A 14,820-nucleotide genomic window follows, 5' to 3' on the forward strand; every position below is an offset into this window, starting at 1 on the left:
GCCGTTTTTCATTGACTATAGAAAACAGCTCCAAAAACGGGCATAAAAAAACGCAGTGAAAAATGCAGCGAAAATCGCGAGTAGCTTAAAAAACTTCTGAAATTCAGAAGCTGTTTTCCCTTGTAAACAGCTCCATATTTTCAGACGTTTTCTGCTAAGCGTGTGAACATACCCTAATTGTTTTCCCTAACTCGACACTTGTCAGTATAGGGCTGTTGCATTTATTGTTCAGGCACTCGCACTTTGCTGCATTTACCCATGCATTTTTTTCTACAGGAGGTTTTTAGTATTTGTGTGGGGATCGTTGCATCATGGGTTAGTTGTTTCATTTTATATTCTGTATTTTATTTTGTATCCAATTAAGATGTTGTATTTTGCATTATACTGGTTATCCTGCCTGTATTTTGTGATAGGATTATTTGATTTGCTATTCAGTTGGGATCAATTATTGGTGATTTTTGAGTCCTCTTTTAGAGGAATTGCTATCTGTTTTACAAACCGATACATTTAAATTTAGAAAAGCGCAAATTTTTGCACATTTTCTCTAAAGTTTGGTGTTTTTCACCAATAAATATTGAATTTATCGACCAAATTTTTTTACTAACATAAAGTACAATATGTCACGAGAAAACAGTCTCAGAATCGCTTGGATAGGTAAAAGCATTCAAAAGTTATTATCACATAAAGTGACACGTCAGATTTGAAAAAAACGGCTTAGTCTTTAAGGCCAATACAGGTTGTGTCCTCAAGGGGTTAATGTGGATGGCAACCCTTCTGTTAATTGACAAACAATGAGTCAATACTATCTGAACTAAACAGATCCAGGTGTATACTGCATAGTGCAGTTAAAGGGGTTTTCCGGCCGATAAAAATCGATGGCCTACGCTCATAAATAGCTTGTTCGTCTCAAGGGAAAGAATTTATTATTTTGTTATACAAAACAGCTGAAAGGGGGCACTCGGATTTGAACCAAGGACCTCTTGATCTGCAGTCAAATGCTCTACGACTGAGCTATACACCCTGTATATCTCAACAAAATAGGTGAATTTTACTCCAACTTCCTTTACCCACTCCTCCAGGTATGAAAGCAGTTCTTGTCGACCTGTACATTTAGATTTCCCATTCCTCTTGAATCTACTCCAGACTGTGGCTCAAAAACCTGCAACCAAAACTCAATGTGCGTTCTAGCCTCCAGTGGTTGGCTTGTTAGGAAGCCTTCTGTTCATTGGCAAACAATCCCACGATACGATTTGAACAGCTCCAGGTGTATACTCCATGGTGCGGTTAGGAAGCTGCAGTTATCCATTCCTTGCATACACTTGTGTGACTGCTGCCAGTATTTGCATAGCTCTTTCATATTCATTATATATATATATATATATATATATATATATATATATATATATATATTTATTATGTGAGGGTTTAGCATCAGGAGAGATTGGTACAGCGGTTTCTTTGTAGCCAGAGACAGGGACACCGTGCATTAAAAGTCATAACAGGGCTTTGCCTGTGTTTTTATTCTTGTCAAAGAAACAGCCTCTTGTACAACAAGGCAAAATACAAAATAAATCCTGCTCGTCTGAGCACTAACTAAACAAGATATTATCTAACTATACCAAGTGCCTTCCTACCAGGCACTGGACACAAAGTAACACAGGTCTTTACTCACATAGACTACAGGCTTCTCCAGTCTGAGTCAGGGGTGAGACTCACACACACTGTGTCTGCACCTTTTTATACACAGGCTACAGGTGCAGCTAATTGAGCAGCAGCCTTGTCCTACAAACAGAGATGGACTAGGGATTGGGGAACCCACCCTGCTCTTCGCCAATCCAACTCCAGGCCCTTTTTCCGGCTTTTCCTTAAGCCGAGATTGGAAAGCTAGAGCTTTCTATTGCAAGAACTACTCATTCCCTGGAGCCTAGGATACATATGACAGGATTCTAGGGGAAATGTACCTTCCCTCAATGACTTTACCTGTCACTGTCTCACAATATATATATATATTATATTAATATATATACATACATACTGTAAAGGCAGCTTGAAGGTGACCATATGCTTAAAATAGCTTGTTGTTCTCAAAGGAAAGAAATTGTTATTTTGCTATGCAAAACATATAAAGGGGGCACTCGGATTGGAACCAAGGACCTCTTGATCTGCAGTCAAATGCTCTACCACTGAGCTATACCCCCTATGCATCACATGGAAACTGGTGTGTGAATGATGGCACACGGACATCCAAATTTATTAGTAGGCGTGCACCTCTTAATAAAATAGGCGCATTTTACTCCAAATTTCTTCACCCACTATTCCAGGTATGAAAGGATTTTTTGTCGACCTGAACATTCTAAAAGCTTCTCAAGTAAACAGCACATTCACATGGCAGAACATTCTGCTATGGCAAAGCAATTTTCGTTGTTGTTTTTATTAACTGATTTTACTAATATTTAAATAAATACAACTTTTTTTTTTTTTAATTTTTTATGTATGCTGTAAAGGTGGCTTCAAGGTGATCACACGCTTTAAATAGCTTGTCATTTTCAGAGGAAAGAAATTATTATATTGGTTTAAAGGGACCACTCGGATTTGAACCAAGGACCTTTTGATCAAGTCAAATCAGTCAAATGCAACTCTTAATAAATTAGATGTTATTTATTACAACTTTCTTTATATTAACCCCTTCCTGCTTTGGCCACTTTTGACCTTCCTGACAGAGCCTGATTTTTCAAATCTGACATGTTTCACTTTATGTGGTAATAACTTTGGAATGCTTTTACCTATCCAAGCGAATCTGAGATTGTTTTCTTGGAACACATTGGACTTTATGTTACTGGCTCGATACATTCAGTATTTAAATTTAGCGAAAAATTAAAAAAAAATCGCATTTTTCTCAATTTAAATGCATCTGCTTGTAAGACAGGCTGTTATTCCACACAAAATTGTTGCTAAGTAACATCCACATATGTCTACTTTAGATTAGCGTCATTTTTTGAACATCCTTTTATTTTTCTAGGATGTTACAAGGCTTAGAACTTTAGCAGCAATTTCTCAAATTTTCAAGAAAATTTCAAAAAGCTATTTTTTCAGGGACCAGCTAAGTTGTGAAGTAGCTTTCAGGGCCTTATATATTAAAAACCCACAATAAGTCACCCCATTTTAAAAACTTCACCCCTCAGAGTATTCAAAACAGCATTTAGAAACCCTTTAGACATTTATTTAGTCTATGATCTACAAGTACATCCAGATACTTCATCTGACCGGATAGAAGAGACATATTACTCAGCAGTAATCAATTAAACAATTAGGAGGTCCCAGGTAGCCTTAAACAGAGCCCAAATCCCTTCAGAAAGTGTAACGTATGCAGCAGTATATATATATATATATATATATATATATATGTATATATATATATATATATGTATATATGTATATATATATATGTATATATATATATGTATATATGTATATATGTATATATATATATGTATGTATATATATATATATATATATGTATATATATATATATATGTATATATATATATATATATATATATATATATATATATGTGTATATATATATATATATATATGTATATATATATATATATATATGTATATATATATATATATATATATATATATATATATAAGAGAAAACTTGCAGCACTCCAGTATGAAAAAATGGTGGTTTATTCAGTCAAACACACAGCAACGTTTCAATCCTACAATAGGACCTTTCTCTTTGGCACCCGTACAATAATTTTAGTGAGTGCTGCTGCTTTCTACCCCTCTATATATATATATTTATATATATATATATATGTATATATATATATATATATATATATATATATATATATATAGGGTGGGAAACTTGTGCTGCCTACGGACTCCAGGAAATTAACATTTCAGGTAAATTTTCCACTTCCTGATCATCCTACGGCAGCACACTTAGGCATCATTTACACGAGCGTAATATACGCGCGTGCTTTTCACTCGTGTCGTACGCACCTATATTAGGCAATGGGGCAGTGCAGACAGTGCGTGAGTTTTGCGCAGCGCGAGTGCGTTGCGTAAAACTCACGACATGTCCTTTCTTTGTGCGCTGTTCGCGCATCACGCACCCATTGAAGTCAATGGGTGCGTGAAAACCACGCATGCCGCATGGAAGCACTTCCGTGCGAACTGCGTGGTTCGCGCAACAGCTGTCAAACTTTGAATGTAAACAGAAAAGCACCACGTGCTTTTCTGTGTACAAACATTCAAACGTAGTGTCATAATGATGGCGGCTGCGCGAAAATCTCGCACCCGCGCATCATACACTGATGACACACGCAGCTGTTAAGTGCCTTTTGCACACGCAAAACGACGCGATTTTTGCGTGCGTAAAATGCACACGCTCGTGTAAATCAGGCCTTAACCCAGGGGTGGGCAAACTTTTTGACTCGCGGGCCACAATGGGTTCTAAAATTTGACAGAGGGGCCGGGCCAGGAGCATTTGGAGGGAGTGTTTGGGCCGGATATACTAAAGCATTAAATGTAGTGTGTGCAAACCTCATAGCACAGTAAGAACACTACAACCCAATTTATTAACTGTCTTTCAAATGTGAAAAATAGCCCTTATCAGTTAATAAATTTGTCTCAAGGAATATGCAAGATATGGCATTTACATACCATTTCGCAGATACTGGGAGGAGGAAATGTAAATAGATTAAAATAACATACGCACTGTGATTTATCAAGAAAAAAGTTCTGTTGACTCTGTAAATTAGCTGCCAACCTCTGAGCAGTAGCCGCCCGTTCTTGTGTTGACTGCTTGCTAGCATAGTTTGCATGCTTCGTGGCAAAGTGACGGCTGATATTGTACTCTTTGAAAACCGAAGGGCTTAATGGTGACGTGAAACGAAGTGAAAATTAAAGTGAAATAAAGAGAAATACGCGCCACATTAACCCCTTAATGACCGGGCCATTTTGCACGTTAATGACCAAGGATTATTTTTTGTTTTTCCACGGTCGCATTCCAAGAGTCGTAACTCTTTTTTTATTCCGTCGACATAGCCGTATAAGGGCTTGTTTTTTCCGGGACGAGTTGTATTTTGTAATTGTACCATTTTTAGATGCTTATAACATATTGATTAACTTTTATTAACTTTATTTTAGGAGAGAATTGAAAATAAGCAGCTATTCCAGCATTAATTTTCACGTTATAAATTTACGCCGTTTACTATGCAGCGTAAATAACATGTTAACTTTATTCTATGGGTCGGCACGATTACAGGGATACCAAATGTGTAAAGGTTTTATATGTTTTTTCTACGTTTGCACAATAAAAACCCTTTTAGAAAAAAATTACTTGTTTTTTTATTTTTCCGTCGATGTGGCCGTACGTGGGATTGATTTTTGCGGGACAATGTGTAGTTTTCATTAGTACTATTTTGGGGTACATAGGACTTATAGATGAACTTTTATTTTATTTTTTATGGGGGGAATGGGAGAAAAGAGAGAATTTTGCCGTTGTTTTTTGCGTTTTCTTTGGACGCCGTTCATCCGGCGGTTTAATTAATGTGTTCATTTTATTGGTCAAGTTGTTACGATCGCGGGGATACCATATATGTGTATGTGTGATTTGTTTTGACCGTTTTATTAAATAAAACCACTTTTTGGGGCAAAAAAGTAGTTTTATTTGACTTTGACTGTAATTTTTTTTATATTTTTTTTCACAAACTTTATTTAACGGTTTTACTTTTTTTTTTTTAGTCCCACCAGGGGACTTCACTATGCGATATGCCGATCGCATATATAATGCTTTGGTATACTTCGTATACCAAAGCATTATTGCCTGTCAGTGTAAAACTGACAGGCAACCTGTTAGGTCATGCCTCTGGCATCGCCTAACAGGCAGATGCTGAAGACAGACCTGGGGGTCTTTGTTAGACCCCCGGCTGTCATGGAAACCCGACGGCGACCCGCGATTTGTTTGCGGGGGCGCCGATCGGGAGACAGAGGGAGTTCCCCCCTCTGTCAAACACATTAAATGCCGCTGTCACTGTTGACAGCGGCATTTAATGGGTTAAACTGCCGGAATCGGCGCGTGCTTCGATTCCGGCAGTTGCAGCAGGAGCCAGGCTGTGTATAACAGCCGTGCTCCTGCCGCTGATCGCGTGGGTAAACTGTCAGTACCCGCGCGATCACAGGACGGATATATCCGTCCTCCTGCGCGAACTAGCAGCTGCTGAGGACGGATATATCTTGGACAAGTTCGGCGGGCCGGATTAAAAAACCTAACGGGCCGTATGTGGCCCGCGGGCCGTAGTTTGCCCATGTCTGCCTTAACCCCTATCTGCACCAGGACGTAACTGTCCGTCGTCGCGGGAGGTTACTTCCCGCACGAGGACGTACAGTTACTGAGTTTTTCCCGGTGCACACTGTCGGCGACAGTGTGCACCGGGAACCGGGAGGTCAGCTGTCGCCGACAGCTGACAGCCCACTCTTGCCGACCAGCGGTCCTTTGCCGCTGGTTTCGGCGAATTAACCCCTTAAATTCGGCGATCAGGTGCAATCGCCGAATTTTGGGGGTTTCTAACATATCGGCAGACCCCGGTCCGAAATCGCGGGGTTTGCCGATAGTTACTATGGCAAACGGAAGCCAAACAATGGCTTCCGGGTCTGCCATGGACGGAAGCCCATCAGGAACAACCTTCGGCTGGTTCTGATAGGCTTCCTGTCAGAGTGACAGGAAGTCACTGTGTCTTTCCTGATGGCTCACTGTCGGCGACAGTGTGCATCGGGAACTTGGAGATCAGCTGTCCCCAACAGCTGACACTCCAGTGTTGCCGATCAGCGGTCCTTTGCCGCTGATTTCGGCAATTAACCCGTTACATGCGGGGCTTGATTGCGATCTCCGCATGTAGCGGGTTTGTTGCGCATCAGCAGCCCCCATGCAATCGTGGGAGCTTCTGATGCTTGTGATGGCACCCGGGAGCCAGACAACGGCCCCCAAGTCTGCCATGTATGTCAGCCTATGAGGATCAGCCTCTGGCTGATCCTCGTAGACCAACTGTCAGAGTGACTGTGACGTCACACTGACAGTTGGAATACATTACACTACCTAGGTAGTGTAATGTATTCTAGCAGCGATCAGAGCTGCAGGTCAAAAAAAGAAAGTGTAAAAAGTAAAAGAAAAGTTAATAAACAAAAATATAAAGTGTAAAAAGTAAAAAAAAGTTAATAAAAATGTTTTATATAAGTGTAAAAATAAAAGGTTTTGTTTTCCTATAATAAGTCATTTATTATAGGGAAAAAATGAAAACGTTAAAAAAAAAAGTACACATATTTGGTATCACCGTGTTCGTAACGACCCAAACTATGAAACTATAATGTTCATTTTTCCGCACGGTGAACGCCGCAAACAAAATAAACGGAAAACTGTCAGCATTGCTATTTTTTGGTCACCACCCCTCCCAAGATATAGAATAAAAAGTGATCAAAAAGTCGCATTTACCCCAAAATGGTACCAATAAAAACTACAACCCGTCCCGCAAAAAACAAGACCTCCTACAGCTTTTTTGACGAAAAAATAAAAAAGTTACGGCTCAGAATAACGTGTCTCAGAAAATAAATTATTTTATAGAAACGTAATTTTATTGTGCAAACGCTGCAAAACGTAAAAAAAAATATATACACATATGGTATTGGCATAATCGTACCGACCGGCAGAATAAAGTAAAACTTAATTTATTGCGCACGGTGAACGCTGTAATAAATAAAGAATTTAAAGCGCCAAAATCGCAGTTTTTTGGTCACCTTAACTCTAAAAAAAGATCCTGAGGGGCCAAAATGCTCACTATACCCCTAGAAAAATTCCTTGAGGGGTGTAGATTCCAAAATAGGGTCACTTTTGGGGGTTTCCACTGTTTTGTTCCCTCCGGGGCGTTGCAAACCCGACATGGCACTGAAAGCCAATCCAGCAAAATCTGTGCTCCAAAATCCAAAAGGCGCTCCTTGCCTCCTGAGCCCTGCTGTGGGTCCAAACATCAGTTTACGACCACATATGGGGTATTGCCGTAATCGGGAGAAATTGCTTTAGAAATGTTGGGTGGCTTTTTCTCCTTTATTCCTTGTAAAAATGAAAAAATTCTATGTTTCCACAGAAAAATAGGTGATTTTCATCTTCACAGACTAATTCCACTAAATTCTGCAAAAAAACTGTGGGGTCAAAATGCTAATTATACCCCTATAAAAATGCCTTGAGGGGTGTAGTTTCCAAAATGGGGTCACTTTTTGGGGGTTTCGACTGTTTTGGTACCACAAGACCTCCTCAAACCTGACATGGTGCCTAAAATATATTCCTAAAAAAAGGAGGCCCCAAAATCCACCAGGTGCTCATTTGCTTCTGCGGCCTGTGTTTCAGTCCATTAGGACACTAGAGCCACATGTTGTATATTTCTAAAATCTGCAGAATCTGGGCAATAAATATTGAGTTGCTTTTCTCTGGTAAAACCTTCTGTGTTAAAAAAAAAATCTGTATTACAAATGAATTTCGGCAAAAAAAATGAAATTTCACCTCTACTTTGCCTTAATTCCTGTGAAACGCCTAAAGGGTTAAAATACTTTCTGAATGTGTTTTTGAATACCTTGAGGGGTGCAGTTTTCAAAATGGGGTGATTTATGGGGACTTTCTAATATATAAGGCCCTCAAAGCCACTTCAGAACTGAACTGGTCCGTGAAAAAATGGCCTATTGAAATTTTATTGAAAATATGAGAAATTGCTGCTAAAGTTCTAAGCCTCGTAACGTCCTAGAAAAATAAAAGTACGTGAAAAAAAATTATGCAAACATAAAGTAGACATATGGGGGATGTTAACTAGTAACTATTTTGTGTGGTATTACTATTTGTTTTACAAGCAAATACATTTAAAGAGGCTCTGTCACCAGATTTTGCAACCCCTATCTGCTATTGCAGCAGATAGGCGCTGCAATGTAGATTACAGTAACGTTTTTATTTTTTAAAAACGAGCATTTTTGGCCAAGTTATGACCATTTTTGTATTTATGCAAATGAGGCTTGCAAAAGTACAACTGGGCGTGTTTAAAAGTAAAAGTACAACTGGGCGTGTATTATGTGCGTACATCGGGGCGTTTTTACTTCTTTTATTAGCTGGGCGTTCTGACGAGAAGTATCATCCACTTCTCTTCACAACGCCCAGCTTCTGGCAGATCACGCTGTGATGTCACTTCCCCAGGTCCTGTATCGTGTCAGACGAGCGAGGACACATCGGCACCAGAGGCTACAGTTGATTCTGCAGCAGCATCAGCGTTTGCAGGTAAGTAGCTACATCGACTTACCTGCAAACGCCGATGCTGCTGCAGAATCAACTATAGCCTCTGGTGCCGATGTGTCCTCGCTCGTCCGACACGATGCAGGACCTGTGAGTGACGTCACAGCGTGATCTCTCGAGAACACGCTGTGTGTCTGTGCACTGCCAGAAGCTGGGCGTTCTGAAGAGAAGTGGATGATACTAAGGATAACACACTCGGGTAGGATCCTAAGATAAGGCTCTTTACAGGACAGAACTTGCAACTCGCCAACCCCAATATTTAAATAGCGAAGGAGGCTAGAATTTTTTTTTAAAGTGCCCCAGAGTTTGTGCAGCCCTGCCCATTACATGCTGCACTCAGCTGCACATGTATGGGGAGGTGAAAGGTTCTCTTTAAAGGAAAGGTGTTTTTATTTTTCATACTGCTAATTTTTGTTTTGGAGTATCTGCTGGACCATTTGGATTACTTCGCTGATTTAAGCTTTTTTTTTAAATTAAAGTGGTTTAAGAGGATTGTGTGGAAGAGTTGTTATTTCAATAAAATAAAAAATTTTATGTCTGTTTTCTAATACTTCATTACCGCCTTAGTAATGGCAGCTGTGTGATTGAGAGCATCCATTACTGAGAAGGGGCTTAGTGTTAGCCAGTAAAAAGGCTATCACTAACCCCTATTATTACCCCGGTACCCACCGCCACCAGGAGTACTGGGAAGAGCTGGGTACGATCCAGAACCCGACCGTCTGAAGTGAAGGGTACTGGGGTAGCCGCAGGCTGGTAATATCAGGCTGGGAATGGCCAAAAACCGTGGCCCTTCCCACCCTGGTAATGGTAGGCTGCTGCTGCTTTATTGTATCTGGCTGGTTATGAAAAATGGAGGGGATCTCCAGTAATTTTTTTTCAATTATTTTATTTTTTTCAATTATGTGGGGTTCCCGCTATATTTCATAACCAGCCAGATACAATAAAGCAGCTGCAGCCTATCATTACCAGGGTGGGAAGGGCCACGGTTTTTGTCCATTTCCAGCCTGATAGTCCCAGCCTGCGGCCGCCCTGCTGCCTAGCCGTCGCTTCTTATGGTTGGGGTACTGTATCATACTCCCCCCGCGGCAGTGAGAACCAGGGTAATAATAGGGGTTAGTGATAGCCTTTTTACTGGCTAACACTAAGCCCCTTCTTAGTAATGGATGCTCTCAATCAGACAGCAGCCATTACTAAGGCCATAATAAAGTATTAAAAAAAACAGACATAAGAAAAAAAAATTCTATTGAAATCTAAACTCCCCCATGCAACCCTCTTTCACCATTTTTTTATTTTATTTTTTTAAAGTAGATCATCGAAGAAGTCCAATGAATCTACGACGTAGTCCAAACGGTCCAGCGGAACCTACCAAAAAAATGTTAACAGTATAAAAAAATTTTTTTGCCACAATAGAAACTAGAGGTCAAGGAAAAATAATTCCCCTTCATGTAACTCTGCTTCCTGTCAACTGAGAAGTAATCTGTCAGAGGGAAAAATGTTTCCCCATGGCGGAGTACAAGAAAGTCTAATTCCTAGGTCAGGCTTTCTTGTACTCCGCCATCAAGAAACATTTTTCCTCCTGGCGCATGATTTTTCCATTGACAGGTAGCAGAGTTCTTCCGCAGCGTTGTTAGGGGGGCAAACTCGCCAATTGCCCAGTGCCCCCAGAATGGCCCGCTACTCGTGGGCCAGTGCTGTGTGCTTGCCCCGCAGACTAAAATTGTCCAGCCAACCCCTGGCCATTGGTCCCTGCTCTGCCGTTTGCTCTTGTAGGCCACAGCCTGGTTTAGACCTGAGGCTTACAAGAGATTGGGAGCACGCTTATCACGTCAACTGCCCGGCACGATGACATCACTGCATCACGCCGTCCGCACCGGGCCACTGAATTCAGTTAAAATTCATAAGTCTATTAGGTAATAAAAAGGGGGTATAAAAAAGTGGCATACAAAATGGGGCATCCTTATTGTGGGAGCATAAAGAGGCAAAATTACTGAGGGGGCAATATTACTGAGTTTAGCAGAAAATGTGGCATTAGTACTGAATGGGGGTATAAAAGGCTACTGTACTACTGAGTGGAGACATTATTTCTGGGGGAACATAAAGGGGGTATTAGTACTGAGTGAGAATTCTATTACTGGGTGAGGGCCCTAAAAGTTTCTCTATCACTGAGTAAGGTATAAAGGGGACACTAACACTGTGTAGGGGAACAACAGTAGCACTTACTGTGTGGGGCCTTTGGGGGAACAAAAGGGTGTGTGTACTATTACTGTGTGGGGCACCTAGTATAGTATGTATAGGGAGTTTGTGTAGAGGTAGGGAATAGTTAGGGAGTGCGCTAGAAAAGCAAGGAGCCAAAGATATCTGTGTCATATTCTGCAGGGCTTAGGAAATCGTGTCCGGGAGAAGTTGTCATTGTGGTCTTGGCTGGATGAAGAAGAAAAGGTGAAAGTGAGCGACTTCAATCTGAGAAGACGTCACCTGTGAGTCACTCAATGTAACTATACTGTAATCACTTATATGGTCTGCAGATTTCCTGTGTATAACTGGCATCTACCTCTATATGGTCACTGTATGGTGGTAATATTGGTCTATATATAGTGTGTTTTATTCACTAACATTATCATGGTTTTTTTCTGACACTGTGTGGGTTAATATGTGATTTTGTTTTTTTTCAGTATCAATATGGGGGTATTATTCAGTCACTATATGGTTATGGTGTGGCGGTATTATTCACTAATAGTATGGGGGTATTATTCAGTCACTATGTGGTTATGGTGTGGTGGTATTAATCAGTAACAGTATGGGGGTATTATTCAGTCACTATGTGGTTATAGCGTGGTGGTATTAATCAGTAACAGTATGGGGGTATTATTCAGTCACTCTGTGGTTATGGTGTGGCGGTATTATTCAGTAACAGTATGCTGGTATTATTCAGTCACTATGTGGTAGTAATATGTTCTCATGGAGTGGAGGTATTATTAAGCCACTATGTGGTTATGGTGTAGGGGTATTATTCAGTAACAGTATGGGGTATTATTGGTAATGTTGGTCTTACAATCTATGTAAATTACTGTGGTGTGGGCTGTGGGGAAGTGTGAGTGTGGCAGCAGATGATCAGGCTTAGAGGCAGTCTGCAGAGTGGCATGTGATATACTTTGACATGCAGGTGATACTTACGTGTGGGATGATGGCCCATAACTTGTGTACAGCCACTGGCGTAGCTATAGGGGTCGCAGCGGTCGCAATTGCGACCGGGCCCCGAAGCCAGGGGGGCCCACGGCCCCCCGCACCACATCACTAAAAAGTTACTATAGTAACTCGGGCCGCGGGCCCCTGTTACTATAGTAACATACTTTACTTACCTTCCTGGTTCCGGATCGCAGCGGAGGTCCTGACGTCAAGCGCTGTGCGCAGCGCATGACGTCACAGCGCTATGCCGCCGCGCACAGCATCGAGACTGCAGAACTCCCGCCGCGGCCGAAGAGGAAGGTAAGGTTAGCCCTGACTGGCGGGGTCCGACTCCCGGGACACGCCAATCAGCTGTTTTGAAGGGGCCGCAGCACTTGTACGAGAGCTGCTCCCCTTCATTCCGGTCACTTCATTCCAGTCACACTGTGAATCGGTGTCGGCGATTCACAGTGTGGGCGAGTAGTGAAATGAAGGGGAAGCAGCTCTCGTACGAGTGCTGCAGCCCCTTCAAAACAACTGATTGGCGGGTCCCGGGCGACACATCAGCTATTGATGGCCTATCCTGTGGATAGGCCATCAATGTTTAGGGACTGCACAACCCCGAAGCCTACGATGTAGCAGGCTTAGGGGGCCCATGAGACAGGATCACAGATTGTGTGTGTGATCCTGTCTGCTGGGCCCTGTATCTAAGCCAATCACATGGTAGGCTTAGATACATGGCCCATGCGTGATCCTGTCTGCTGGGCCCTGTATCTAAGCCTACCACACTGTAGGTTTAGATACAGGGCCCCAGCACACAGTAATCTTATACTTATAAGATTACTGTCTGCTGGACCCTGTATCTAAGCCTACCTTGTGGTAGGCTTAGATACAGGGTCCCACAGACAGTATCACACATGGGCCCTGTATCTAAGCTTTAGGGTATGTGCACAGACACTAATTACGTCCGTAATTGACGGACGTATTTCGGCCGCAAGTACCGGACCGAACAGAGTGCAGGGAGCCGGGCTCCTAGCATTATAGTTATGTACGATGCTAGGAGTCCCTGCCTCGCTGCAGGACAACTGTCCCATACTGTAAACATGTTTTCAGTACGGGACAGTTGTCCGGCAGCGAGGCAGGGACTCCTAGCGTCGTACATAAGTACGACGCTAGGAGCCCGGCTCCCTGCACTGTGTTCGGTCCGGTACTTGCGGCCGAAATACGTCCGTCAATTACGGACGTAATTAGTGTGTGTGCACATACCCTAACACATGTGTTACTAATCATTTTTTGTGTGTTTTCTTACAGGTTCGGGCGTTGGACTACGGCGGATTCCAGGACTACTTCGATGACAGCTTTTTTTTTATTAATAAAATGGTTAATGAGGGCTGTGTGAGTTTTTTTTTTTTTTATTTCAATAAAATATTTTTTCTATGTCTTTGTGGTTTTTTTTTAAACTATATTACTACCGCCTTAGTAATGGCCGCCGGCTGATTGACAGCATCCATTGCTAAGGCGGGGCTTAGTGTTAGCCGATGCAGAGGCTAACACTAACCCCCTTTATTACCCCGGTACCCACCGCCACCAGGGGTGCTGGGAAGAGCCGGGTACGATCCAGTACCTGACCATCTGTAGTGATGGTCGGCCACTGGGGTGGCCGCAGGCTGGTATTATCAGGAGGGGAAAGGCCAAAAACAGTGGCCCTTCCCATCCTGGTAATGCTAGGCTGCTGCTGCTTTATTGTATCTGGCTGGTTATGAAAATGGGGGGGACCCCACGTCATTTAAAAAAAAAAAATTATAATTGGAAAGAACGATGTCGGGTCCCCCCCAATTTTCATAACCAGCCAGATACAACACAGCAGCAGCAGGCAGCATTACAAGGGTGGGAAGGGCCACTGTTTTTGGCCTTCCCCAGCCTAATACTACCAGCCTGCGGCCACCCCGGTGCCTGCCCGTCACTACAGATGGTCGGGTACTGGTTTGTACCCGGCTCTTCCCAGTACCCCTGGTGGCGGTGGGTACCGGTGTAATAATGGGGGTTAGTGTAGCCTCTGCACCGGCTAACATTAAGCCCGGCCTTAGTAATGGAGATTGTCAATCAGCCGGCGGCCATTACTAAGGCGGTGATAATAAAGTTTAAAAAGATACAAGCACATAGAAAAAATATTTTATTGAAATAAAAAAACACAACCCTCATTAACCATTTTATTGAGAATAAAAAAAACGCCGTCATTGAAGTCCTCGAATCCGAAGTCCAACAACCGAACCTGTAAAAAAAACACAAAAATAATCAGTAACACATAAAGA

The 14,820-nt window shown here is 42.0% G+C and overlaps 2 non-coding genes across 2 annotated transcripts; both read right to left on the bottom strand.

Moving 5' to 3' along the window:
- Positions 1-949: 949 nt before the first annotated feature.
- On the bottom strand, positions 950-1,021 carry TRNAC-GCA (transfer RNA cysteine (anticodon GCA)). Its single transcript has one exon. It is a non-coding gene; the product is annotated as a tRNA-Cys (tRNA).
- A 1,105-nt stretch (positions 1,022-2,126) lies between these two features.
- Positions 2,127-2,198, bottom strand: TRNAC-GCA (transfer RNA cysteine (anticodon GCA)). Its single transcript has one exon. It is a non-coding gene; the product is annotated as a tRNA-Cys (tRNA).
- Between the last annotated feature and the right edge of the window lie 12,622 nt (positions 2,199-14,820).

This window comes from Rhinoderma darwinii, chromosome 1 (assembly GCF_050947455.1).
Source record: "Rhinoderma darwinii isolate aRhiDar2 chromosome 1, aRhiDar2.hap1, whole genome shotgun sequence".
NCBI classification, from domain to species: Eukaryota; Metazoa; Chordata; class Amphibia; order Anura; family Rhinodermatidae; genus Rhinoderma; species Rhinoderma darwinii.